Source organism: Tupaia chinensis, unplaced genomic scaffold, assembly GCF_000334495.1.
Source record: "Tupaia chinensis unplaced genomic scaffold, TupChi_1.0 Scaffold000394_1, whole genome shotgun sequence".
Taxonomy (NCBI): Eukaryota; Metazoa; Chordata; class Mammalia; order Scandentia; family Tupaiidae; genus Tupaia; species Tupaia belangeri.
Window position 1 is genome coordinate 2,833,886 of NW_006159896.1, and position 13,483 is coordinate 2,847,368.

General features: G+C 40.4%; 1 protein-coding gene across 3 annotated transcripts in view; it reads right to left on the bottom strand.

Annotated features, from left to right (window-relative positions):
- The window catches only part of ZBTB43 (zinc finger and BTB domain containing 43), a 30,293-nt gene that overhangs the window by 4,590 nt on the left and 12,220 nt on the right, over window positions 1–13,483 (bottom strand). The window contains exon 1 of one of the 3 annotated variants that reach the window (XM_027774055.1): window positions 1,551–1,571. The exons of the other annotated variants lie outside the window; for them this stretch is intronic. The gene's annotated coding sequence lies outside the window, so the exon portion shown is untranslated. Of the gene's footprint in view, window positions 1–1,550; window positions 1,572–13,483 lie in introns of those variants that run through there. 3 annotated transcript variants of the gene reach the window in all.

Consider the following 13,483-nt stretch of genomic DNA (forward strand, 5'->3'; position numbering starts at 1 on the left):
GCTCGCCAGACAGACAGAGAGAGACATAGAGACAGAAAGCGAGAAATCACCCCCAAGGGGGGATGGTCACGCCGCAATCCCTTCTCCTCCATTCTCCTCTCGGGATCTTGGGCACGCACGCACACGCGTCCGGCGTGAGTTTTAAGCCACCGGGTCCGGGACACGAACCGCGGTCGACTACGTGGGAGTCCAGCGACATAGCCATTACGCTAACTGCTGGTTCCCACTGTAAATACATTTTGTAGGTAAGCAAACATTAGAGAAAATTCCTGACATAGGACTCAAGATGAGCTAAGTGAACCAGACAGTCTAAATGAACACGGGAAGTCATGAAGGAAGAAGGAAAAATATATGCAAATAGAGATGACAAGAGAAGAAACAAATGCCTCTGAAGTATTACTATATGCTGGAGATGTATACTTTTTTTTCACTTAATCTTTATAATTACTCTGCAAATGCAGGGCTTGATATTCTTATAATCAGCTATTTTAAGTCATTTCTCCCAAGGTTAAAGGCTAGCTTTTACTGAACCCGTCAGTGGCATGGTACTTAAGGAGAATGGATCCCACCTGGCTGAACAAGCATGTCCCAGACTGGCAGCTTGAAAAACGTGCCAGGCACATATGCGTGCTTACCCAAAATTCAGAGAAGAGAAATGGAAGAGAAGGGGTTGCAGTGTAGCCAATTCCCCTGGAAGGTGCTTTCTTGCTCTCTCTGGAGAGAGCACACGCCTTATAGCAAAATTTTAAAATAAAGTATACTGTAATTTTTAAAAAAGCGTTTTACTAAGTTGAGATGCAAACTCAGGTCTGTATGACTTCAAGCCTATGCTATTTTTCCTATCCCGTGATCACTCTGCCAACTCTAAGAAGATGCCAAATTGCTAGATTAATCATTAATACTTTTAAAAGACACTGTTTTTATAACAACAAAGTATTAATCTGTGTTTTTATACATGTTAAAACATTTCACAAAAATTTAAAACAGACTATAAAGTAAACTATTTAGGTATCAGCAATTTCAAAAGGAATAGTTAACTATATAAATGTAGAGACTAGAGGTATACAAATTCTTTTTTAAAAATAATTATTTAATTTTATTCATTGTCATTATTCTATTTTATTGAAGTTGACCAGAAAGAGACAGAGAGAGAAGGAAAGTCAGAAAGCAAGCTACCAGGTCTGGGACTCGAACCACGGTCAGCCGTGTGGGAGTCCAATGCCTTAATTCCGCCCCCTGCTGGTCTGAAGTATGTAAATTCTGAGAATTACATCTCAGTGAATAGATTCTCTGCTAAATCTCACCTCTGTAGAATTTTGGTTTTAGCTATTTGAAAGGGAAAAGGGAGACAATACATGGACATGTTAAAAAAAAAAAAAAAAAGACAGAAAAGTGTTAAAAAAAAACCCTGTAATTTATTTCTATTTTAAATCTCCCTCAAAGGAAGTCACCATTACTGAACTATTCTGTATGCTTCTAGAACTTCGCTGTGCATATATCAGAACATATCATATATTCAGAATATCCTTTAAGATGGGTACATTACCTACATTTTATTCTGTACTGATGTCATTCAATTTATCTTGGAGACCTTCCTGCATTAACACAAAAAAGTTAACTTATTCTGCTTAATGGCCACAGAGCTTACAGTTATATGGATATACCATAATTTTTTGGGAGGAGAGAGGTTTTTGCTATAGGGCACGTGCACTCACCAGAAAGACAGAGAGAGATAGAAATTGAGAAATCACCCCCCCCCCCCAGGGGGATGGCCACACTGCAATCCCTTCTCCTCCATTCTTCTCTCAGGATCTTGGGCACGCATGCACACGTTCCCGGTGTGAGTTTAAGCCACCGGGTCCAGGAGGGACTCAAACTGTGGTCGACTACATGGGAGTCCAGTGACATAGACATTACACCAATCGCTGGTCCTGGATATATCATAATTTTAACAGTTCTCTTCTTACAGAATTTCACTTGTCTGGGTTTTTGAAATTATAAGCAATGTATGGTAAATATCTGTGTTTAACTATCTTGGCATATAGCTTTGGAACAACCTACAGATAAATTCTACCAGTGGAATTGCTGGGTCAAAGGGCCATATATATATTTGATATTCTAATGCATCGGGTAGTCAGAAAAGTCATGATGCATTTTTGCATAGAAAAACAAAAAATACGTCATGACTTTTCTGACAACCCAATATATTACCAAACTGTTTTCCAAAAAGCGTATACCAAATTACACCCTCACCAAGAGTAAGTAACAGCACTTACAGCCCACAGCCTTATCAAGACTGAATACTATTGAACAAGAAAAAAAAGTCTGGAAATCTCCTAAATTAATAATTATTTACTGTTGTTTTGATCTGCATTCCCTTAAACATGAATAAGAGAGATAGTCTGTACTAATGTTTACTGGTTATTTGTACCTTTTTCTATAAATTATCAGTTGTACATATCCTTTGTTCAAATAAATCTTACTGGGGCCAGCAGGTGGCATAGTGATTAGGGGAGCTGTACTCCCAGATGGTCGACTGTGGTTCAAGTCCCGGACCTGACGGCTTGCTTTCTCACCGCCCCTCATCCCTCTCTGGTCAAATTAAAATAAATAAATAAATAAAGTTAAATAAAATAATCCTTAAAAAAAATCTTACTGATTTGTACTTTTTTTGGGGGGGGGTTGTAAATTCAGGAAATTAACACTCTCCTATATTGCAACTTTTCAGTTAACTGACTTTATAGAATTTTTTTTGCCACAATCGACTTTCATGTAAAATAACCGTTTTTTGCCTTTATGGTTACAGGGCTTTTTTTTTTTTAATGGTCAGAACTAGAAGGGCATTCCCAACTCCAAAACTATTTTTTAATTTGCCAAAAGACATTTGTGCTTGCCAGAGAGAAACAGAGGGGCAAAGGGGAAGAGAGAAAAGAAAAGAAAGCACCCCCTATGGAGCACAGCACGGTCATGCTACAATCCCTTTTCTTCCATTTCTCCCTATTTTCAGGATTTTGGACATGTACATACACCCAGAATATTTTTCAAGCCCCCCAGGCCTGGAGCTCAAAGCATATGGTCAGCCATGTGGAATCTAGCTGCCACAACTGCCAGGTCATGGGCTGACCCTCAAAATTATTATTTAAAATAAAAATAAATAAGACTTACTTAATTTTTTATGACATTAAAAAAATTAAACCTTTAACATATTAATTTACTTATTTTTGCATAGGAATAAGGTTGGGATCCAGCTCTTTTCTCTGTAAAAATAATTAGCCCATTTTCTAACACTACTTATTAAATAGAAGTTCAAGTATCTGAAGTGGAATTCCACATGACTGAAAGTAAGACATTTAAAATAGTGTTATAGAGCTGGCTCTGTGGTGCAGGGGTTAAGTCCTATGCACAGGGAGCTGGATCCCACATGGCTAACTGCAGTTCAAATCTAAGTTCCAGCAGCTTGAAACACACACTGGGCATGTGTGGCCAAAATCTTAATGGGATGGAAAAATGGAGGAGGGGGGATTGTGGCATTACTACAGCCCATTAAAGAGTTTCTCTTTCTTTGGTGAGTACATGCACCAAATCTAGCAAATAAACAAGAAAGAAAACAATGCTACAAAAGTTAATGTCATTAATAAGGTTATGGAAAAATAGTGGCTTAGAAAGCTCTAGGGGGTTGTGGCTCCACCCACAACCAGGAAGCTGGGAAAATGATCAAAATCATCATTTCAGAACCACAGGAGCTGATCATACAGTCGCAGCAACTGAGAGTGCTTGATGGAGAGTGCTTGCTGAACCTCAGAGGACAGCGGCACGCACAACCCCCATTCCTAAGCCCTGCAGCCCCATCCCAGCTGGCTGGTACTAGGGTGGACAGTGAGGTCTTAATATCTGAAAATGCGGGGTTGTGCATTTTGGCTAGTCTGGGGCACCCGCACGGCTTTGTCTTCTCTGTGGCATCTATCTTAAGATTTATGAAGACACATAGAGGGACTTCAAAAAGTTCACAGGAAATACATTTCATGAAAAACCTATGCATGAATTTCAAAATTCTTTGGCACCAAAATTAACTCATATTTCAAATCTAATTTCTGAGCTGGCAGGTGGCATGATGGTTGGGTGCTGGACTCCCACATGGCTGACCGTGGTTTGAGTCCCAGACCTGGCAGCTTGCTTTCTCACTTTCCCCCCTCTCTGGTACAATTTTAAAAAGAATAATAATAAATAAAATTAAATACATTCTTTTAAAAAATTCTAATTTCCATAAATTTTTTGAAATCCTATAGTATAAACACAAATACTCCTAAATGCAGGCATTTGAGAAAATCTCTTGACTGTGTATGAGAAACTTCGGTGACTTTACACAGGGTGTGCACAGCCTTTGCAAAAGTAGCTTGGGAGTCACTATATGGACAATTACAAACTCAACATACAGAGAAAAAGGAAAGTAGGACACTTTCACAGGGAAAAGATTAAACTGTCCTAAGGAGACTCAGATACTGGAATTACTAGTCATGGATGTTAAATCAACTGCCCTAAATGTGCCCAGAGAACTAAAGAAAACTAAGGATAAAGAACTAGGGACCAGCAGTTAGTGTAATGGCTATGTTGCTGGACTCCCACGTAGTCGACCGCGGTTCAAGTCCGGGACCTGGTGGCTTAAATTCACGCCGGGTGCGTGTGCGTGTGTGCCCAAGATCTCGAGAGGAGAATGGAGGAGAAGGGATTGCAGCATAGCCATCCCCCTGGGGGGGGCGCTTTCTTGCTTTCTGTCTCTCTGTCTTTCTGGTGAGCACATGCGCCCTATAGCAAAAACCTCTTAAAAAAAAAAAAAGAAAAGAAAAAGAACTAAAGAACTAAAAGAACCTGCAGATGGCATGGTGGTTGAGGCGCTGGACTTCCATATGGCTGATCATTCATAGTTCAAGTCCTGGACCTTGCAGTCTAAAAATCACAACAAATAAATAGATAAATAAATAATGGTAAAAAAAAATTTTTTTTTTGAGAGATTTTCGCTATAGGGCGCGTGCGCTCGCCAGACAGACAGAGAGAGACATAGAGACAGAAAGCGAGAAATCACCCCCCAGGGGGGATGGTCACGACTACGTGGGAGTCCAGCGACATAGCCATTACGCTAACTGCTGGTTCCCAAAATTTTTTTTTTTTTAAAGAACTAAAGGAAGCCAGGAGAACAATATCAATGAAGACACAGAAGTTATAAAAAAGAAACCAACTAGAAATTCTGGGGCTAAAAAGCACAACAGCTATGGTATGGGTTAAATGTACTCTTTCCAACTCATATGTAGAAGCCCTTAATGCCCAGTACCTCAGAGTTTGACTGTCTTTGGAAAATTGACCTTTAAAGGAATGATTAAGTTAAAATGAGGCCACTTTGGTAGGCTCAGATACAGTACGACTGGTATCCTTGCAAGATAAAATTTGAAGACACAGGCCAGCCAATGCCTGGTGGTTGAGGCAGCCAGACTGTATGGTTCAAGTCCTGGACCCAGAGGCTTGAAAAATATGTCTGCTGTGTGTCTGTCTGTGTGTCCAAAACCCAAAAGGAGAGAAAGAGATGAAGGAAAAGGGACTACAACATAATCATGCCCTAAGGGAGTAGAAGGGTTCGTTCTTGCTCTGGCAAGTGCACATGCCCTCTGACAAAAAATAAGGAAGAAAAAAACACAACTGGACACATAAAGAGACATGCTCATGAGACTGTGAGGGCCCAACAAGGAGACAATCTGCAAGCCAAGGAGTGAGGTTACAGAAGAAACCAAACACACTAACAACCTGATCTTGGGCTGCTAGTTACCGCAAGTGTAAGACAAAACTGCTCACTGTTTAAGCCACCCGGTCTGTGCTATTTTGTTATGGCCACCCTAACAAATTAATACATGCTAAAGTACAGCATATTTGAGCACGCAAAAGGGGAAAAAAAATCCATTAAAGACAAGGAAATTTAAATTATGTAGTCTTAGGAGTAGAATAAAATCGAATGCAATTTGAGGTACCTATGAAATATCATCAGACATACACATCAAGGGAATTCACAAAGAAAGATTAAAATCTAATGCAATTTGAGGTACCTATGAAATATCACCAGACATACACATCAAGGGAATTCACAAAGAAATATAGGAACGGGGGCTGAGAAAGAATATCTGAAAAAATTATGGTCAAAAAATTCAAAATTAAAAAAAAAAAAAGGCATCTATTATCTCCAAGAAGCACACCAAACCACAAGCAGTAATACTACGAACAATGGTGGCCAACAAAGTGGATCACCTCTATGAAATAAACAAATTCTGACCAAAATTGATTCTAAGAAGAAATAGAAAATTTGAACAGATCTAGAACTAATAAGGAGATTGAACCAAATAACTAAAAACCTGACAAGGAAAAACCCTAAACATGATGGCTTCACAGGTGAATTCTACCAAAATTTAAAGAACTGACACCAATCCTTTTCAAGCTTTCCCCCCGAAAAACTGAACTTTTTAGAAAGGAACACTTCCCCATACAACAAGGTCAACAGTGCCCGGATATTAAAGGGAGATTAAAAACCCTACAAGAAAACTATAGACCAATATCTTTATGAACATTGGTGCAATTTATCAACAAAATCCTACCAAACCAAATTTAGCAGCATATTAAAAGAATTACATGCTATGACCATGTGGGATTTATTCTTGGAAGACAAGGGTGGTTGAAATCAATCAATGCAGCACACTACATTGACAAGGGGGGAAAGGCCCACAGATCATCTCAATTCATGTGGAAAAAGCATTTGACAAAATTTAATACTTTTTGGGACCAGCAGTTAGCGTAATGGCTATGTCACTGGACTCCCACGTCGTTGATCGCAGTCCAAGTCCCGGACCTGGTGGCTTAAACTCATACTGGGCGCATGTGCGTGCGTGCCCCAAGATCCTGAGAGGAGAATAGAGAAGGGATTGCAGCGTTGTCATCCCCCCTGGGGGGTGATTTCTCACTTTCTGTCTCTCTGTCTCTGTCTGTCTGGTGAGCGCACGCGCCCTATAGCAAAAACCTCTCCAAAAAAAAAAAAAATTAACACTTTTTCATGATTTAAAAAACTCTCAAGGAGCTAAAAGGAAACCACCTCAACATCATAAAAACTCACAGATAACATCACAGTCAATAGTGAAAGAGTGAAAGCTTTCTCTAAGATCAATAAAAACATAAGACACATGCTTTTGCTACTTCTAGTCAATATAGTATTGGAAGTTCCAGTCAGAGCAATTAAGCAAGAAATAAAGCAAGACATCAAATTAGAAAGGAGGAAGTAAAATATAGTTCACCTGATCATATATCAATATATAGAAAACACTTAAGGGGTTTCTATATACCAATAATAAACAATACAAAAGGAAAAAAGTTCCATTTATTACTATATCAAAAAGAATCAAGTAGGCCCAGCATAATAGCACAGGCTAGACAATGTAGTTTGGTAGGCTGAGGCCACAGGGCAAGTCTGGTTCAGTTCCCAGTCCACCTAAAAAGCCAGGTGCAGTGGTACGCACCTGTAGTCCTAACTACCACGCGGGAGGACCATGACATAGCGAGACCCTGTCTAAAACACTATGAGCACATGTATGCAGTGCATATGTATGCACATGGAAAACAACAATAACAGCAAAGAATAAAATACTTAGAAATTAATCAAAAAGGTGAAAGACTTATACACTGAAAAACTACAAAAAAACCTGCTGAAATAAATTAAAGATGATACAAATAAATGGAAAGACATCCTGTGTTCATGGTCTGGAAGACTTAATACTGTTAACAATACTACCAAAAGTAATAAATATACAGGTTCAATGCAAGCCCTATTAAAAACATGGTGGCATTTTTTTTAATAGAAGTGGAAAAAACCACCTACCCTAAAATCACCTGGAATTTCAAGGGGTCCAAAAGTAGCCAAAACAATCTTGAAAAGGAATAAAGCTGGAAGACACATTTCTAATTTCAATACTTACCACATCTACAGGAACCTAAACTGTACTACTGGCCATCAATGACAGACTTACAGACTAATGGACTAGAACTGAGAGCCCAGAAATAAACCCTCACATCTATGGCCACTGTGTTCAAGTAAGTGTGCTAAGGACATTCAGTTTGGAAAGAACAGCGTTTTGAATAAACAGTGCTGGACATTCACATGCACAAGAATGACACCAAAGCCTTACCTTATACCATGTAAAAAATTAAAATGGATCAAAGAGGAGAAAAGAAAGAAAAATAAGGGACCAGGAGTTGGTGTAATGGCTATGTCGGGATCTTGGGCATGCACATACATGTGCCCGGCGTGAGTTTAAGCCACCGGGTCCAGAGCTCAAACCGCAGTTGACTACATGGGAGTCTAGCGACATAGCCATTACACCAACTCCTGGTCCCTTATTTTTCTTTCTTTTCTTTTTTTAAAAAAAAAAAAAAAAAAAATGGTTGCCAAAGCTAAGCTCATATTGATATGCCCTTCTGTTTTTCTCCCATGAGTTTTGTATTTTGGTTCTTACATTTAGGTCTTTGATCCATTTTAATTCTGGTGTAATGGCTATGTCGCTAGACTCCCATATAGTCAGTCAACTGCGGTTTGAGCTCTGGACCCGGTGGCTTAAACTCACGCCGGGCACGTGTATGTGCATGTCCAAGATCCACTTAACAAATGGTCCAAGGACATGAATAGACATTTCTCTAAAGATGATTTATAAATGGCCAGTAAACATATAAAAAGATGCTCAACATCATTAGCCATCAGGGAGATGTACTTTGAAACCACAATGAGATACTACTTCATACCTACTAGCATGGTTATAATAAGAAGCAAAACCAAACAAATGGAAAATAAAAAGTCTTAAGGAGGATATGGAGAAACTAGACTGTCCATACAGGGCTGATAAGAATGTAAGATAGTATAGCTTTGGAAAACAATTTGGCAGTTTCTCAAAAAGTTAAACACAGAATTACCACCTCACCCCACAATTCAACTCCTAGGTATGAAGCCCAAACAGTAGGGTCTAAAACAGACACTTGGATACAAACGTTCATAGAAGTATTACTGGGTCAAAGTCATGACACATCTTCACATAGAAAAACATATAACATGCATCATGACTTCCCCCATGACCTAATATTTATTCACTAAATAGCCTGGGTGAAACCATCCAGGTGTTCACCAACATATGAATGTATAAGTAAAATGTGATATATCCATATGATGAAAAATTATTCCACCATAAAAAGGAATGAAATTCTGAGACATACTACAGTAAGGATAAACACTGCCAACATTGTGCTAACTGAACTAAGTCAGACACAAAGGAAGATTAGACATTATGAGGGGCTCAGAAAAGGGAGAGATGGGAACTTAATGCTTAAGGGCTAGAGTTCTTGTTTGAGGTGATTAAAAAATTGGAAATAGGTAATAATGTTGGTTGTGCAATGCTGAGTGTAATTAATGTCACTGAATTGTACACTTGAAAAATAATTCAAATGGCAAATTCTATATATATTTTACCACACTGAAAAAAAAGGACTGGATAAAACTTGTCATGTATCTTTATTTTTAATCATGTCAAGGTGGTATTGGTCCTTCCAATTTAGAAAGTATAGGACCTCTCCCTTAATTTTAGCTAAATGTGGCATTTCTCCACATTTCTTGACCTTAATCACATGCAAAGCCTAAACCTTTCCTAAGGTTTTCCTAGTATAAAGCAACATTTACAAACTCACAGGCAGTTGTGACCTATATTAAGAGTATAACTGCTGTTGGGAACCAGCAGTTAGCGTAATGGCTATGTCGCTGGATTCCCACGTAGTCGACCGCAGTTTGCGTCCCGGACCCGGTGGCTTAGAACTCACGCTGGGCGTGTGTGCGTGCGTGCCCAAGATCCCAAGAGGAGAATGGAGGAGAAGGGATTGCGGCGTGACCATCTCCCCTGGGGGGTGATTTCTTGCTTTCTGTCTCTATGTCTCTCTCTGTCTGTCTGGCGAGTGCATGCACCCTATAGCGAACCCCCCCAAAAAAAGTGCCCCTTTAGCCAACCCCCCCCCCAAAAAAACGAGTATAACTGCTGTTTCAATTGTTTAGCAGACGTCCATAGACGTAATTAACTCACTAAAACCCCCCAAAATCACAATATACAAGGTACTGTGGAATCTTTGAAAAAAATTAGGAATGTCACTGTTCCTAGAAAATATAACCTGGTAAAGGAGATGAAAAACATACATACAACGCTGTTATTCAAAGCAAAGCCCAATAAATGCAACACATGAGAATGACAAACCTAAGAGGAATTCAGAGGGGAGGACCTGGTATACACCTACATGTCTTACTACTACAAATTTTAGTGTCACCTAGGTAAGAAGTAAAGTTGAAAACAGGCAAATAATTCTTTCCATTTTCCATATCCTGAACTGGTCCCAGTCCTGGAACCTAAGGAACGGTGTTATTTGCATGCCAGAAACTTTAATAAATTAAAGAAACAGTGGACAGATGTGGCCAGACTGAAGGGAGACACTGCCACTGCGACTTCGCTTCCCATGGCAGGCAATCTGACAGAGGATCAGGAATGGCCCTTCATTTGGAGGGCCCAGAGCTAAAAGCCAGGGGTTGACTGTGGGACAGAAAGATCCAGCAGACTGGCAACAATAGGAGGTGCAAACCTGAGTACCAAAGGTAGTAGTACACTGTCCCCACAGGAAAAACAAAAGAAAACTCAGTATGAAAGGCACAGCCATCATCATCTGCCTGCTGAGACCGAGATGACAGAGGCTCTCCGTACCACAATCTAAGGAAACAAAGCACACAGCTCTCAAGCTCTCCTCACAGAGCCTAAGGCCTACTTGCCAGCCCCAGCCTTTCCACTCATGCTAACTCCTGGTGTCAATATGGTTCGGCCCTACATCCAGCTTAAGAACTTAGAGTTGATTCTAATTAACATTCAGGTTACGGCTAGGGACTCAAAACAATTGCCTACAGAAGGTAAACTTTCAGCCCTGAACAAACATTTCCCTCTCAAGAATTAACAAGCATCTGGATGGTGGCAGAGTGGGAAAATGTGACTCCAGGAAGCACTCTCTAATGCTCAGACTCCTGGATCACATGTGGAGACCCCGAGTATGCTGGGCACAGGCATGCCCAAGATCCTGAGAAGGGAGTGGGTCACCCCATCAGATTTGACTGGGGGGTGCTGTCTCTGTCTCTTTTGCTCATGGAAAATATAAATTTAAGGAAAGAAAAAGATTTAAGAAACAATAAAACAAGTATAAAGTCTATGACAAGATTCTACAATATCAAGGTAAAAAATGGAAAGGGACAAATAGAACATTTTAGAAAGCTTTTTTTTTTTTTTTAATTTGGTAAATGGCATATATTCTCACTGGATAGAGAAAGTGAGAAAGCACCCCCGCTCACCCCATGGAGGATGGCCCTGCCTCAATTCCTTCTCCTCCATTCTCCACCCAGGATCTGGGGCATACAAGCATGCACCCGGCAATTTTTTCAAGCCAGAGGATCTGGGACTTGAGCACAGCAGTTGGCCATGTGGGATCCTGACAATTTAATCACCACACACCAGGTGTCCTTAGAAAGCAATTTTTGTGTTTTCTCTAGGTCATGTGTACTTGTCAGAGAAAGACAGAAAGAGAGAGAAAGTGAGAAATCACCCTTGGGGATGTGGGAGGGAGATGGCCATACCATAATCCCTTCTCCTCCAGTCTCTTCAAGATTTGGAACATGCGGGACCAGCAGTTAGCGTAATGGCTATGTTGCTGTACTCCCATGTAGTCAACCACGGTTTGAGTCCCAGACCCAGTGGCTTAAATTCACGCTGGGTGTGTGTGCATGCATGCCCAAGATTCCAAGAGGAGAAAGGAAGAGAAGGGATTGCGGCATGGTCATTCCCCCCTGGGGGGTGACTTCTTGCTTTCTGTCTCTCTGACTTTCTGGCGAGTAAACACACCCTATAGCAAAAACCTCTCCAAAAAAAAAATTAAAAAAAGATTTAAAGCATGCATGCACACGTGCCCAACATTGATTTTCAAGACGCTGGGTCCCAGACTTGAACTGCTCAGTCAGCCATGTGGGATCCAGTGCCTTAACTTCCATGCCACCTGCCTGTCAACCTAGAAATCTATTTATTTAAAAAAAAAGTTATGCTATAGGGAACATGTAACTGCCAGAGAGACAGAAACAGAGAGAAAGGGAAAATGAGAAATCCTCCTCCTCTCCCCGAAAGAGGCTAACCATGCCACAATCTTTTTCCTCCATGTTCCTCTTGGAATTTTGGGCATGCACATACACATGCCCTGTGTGTTTTTCAAGCTGCAGGGTTGGGGACTTCAACCATGGAGATGGCTATGTAGGATGAAGCACCTTAATCACTATGCCAACTCCTGGCCCCACCTTGACAGCATTTTTAAACTGTTGTGTTCTACAAACTTCATGAAAACACAATCTCTATGAATGAAAAATAAGACAAAATAGAATGATATCTTAAAAAGTGGACTAAATTTAACATATAGTATAAAAAATTAATATACAGCAAAATTTTACACAGGCAACAGAAGCAGAATGATCACTGTAGAAAAAGAAATAAAATATCTGGGGGAACCAGCAGTTAGCATAATGGCTATGTCGCTGGACTCCCACGTAGTCAACTGCGGTTCGCGTCCTGGACCCGGTGGCTTAAAACTCACGCTGGGCGCATGTGCGTGCGTGCTCAAGATCCTGAGAGGAGAATGGAGAGGGGATTGTGGCGTGACCATCCCCCCTGGGGGGTGATTTCTCGCTTTCTGTCTCTATGTCTCTCTCTGTCTGTCTGTCTGGCGAGCGCACGCGCCCTATAGCAAATAAATAAATAAATAAACAAACAAACAAACAAACAAACCTGGAAGGCACTTTGGGCGGAACTGCTACTAGAATGCAAGAAAAGGATAAAATATTACCACAGTGAGAGAAAAGACAGTAGAGCAGGAGAGCAGAAAATAGGGACACTTCAACTAATCTGTGTTATGCACTGGAAGAACCAGACAAATGGAGGGGGTGAGATAATCAAAACATCTAACTGAAGAAAACCTGAGTGGAAAGCTTGGACATGAGTATTCAGAAGAGCCCTGCCTCAATAGGAGGTCAAAGTAATTCTGGACAAAGCTTAAAAATAAGCCTTAAAACGATCAAACTAGGGCTAGCAGGGGGCAAGGCGTTTAAAGTATGGGACTCTCACGTGGCCAGCCGCAGTTCAAGTCTCATACCTGGCAGCTTAAAATTCATGCAGGGCATAAAATGTACAATGATTATAAGCCAGATATCACAATAAATACATAGCTAAATTAAACAACAACAACAAAAACAAACAAAAAAAACATGCACATGTGCCCAAATTCCCAGGAGAATAGAGGAGAAGGGATTGAGGTGTAGTCTTACCCCCTAAGGGGTGATTTCTCTTTCCCTCTCACTGTC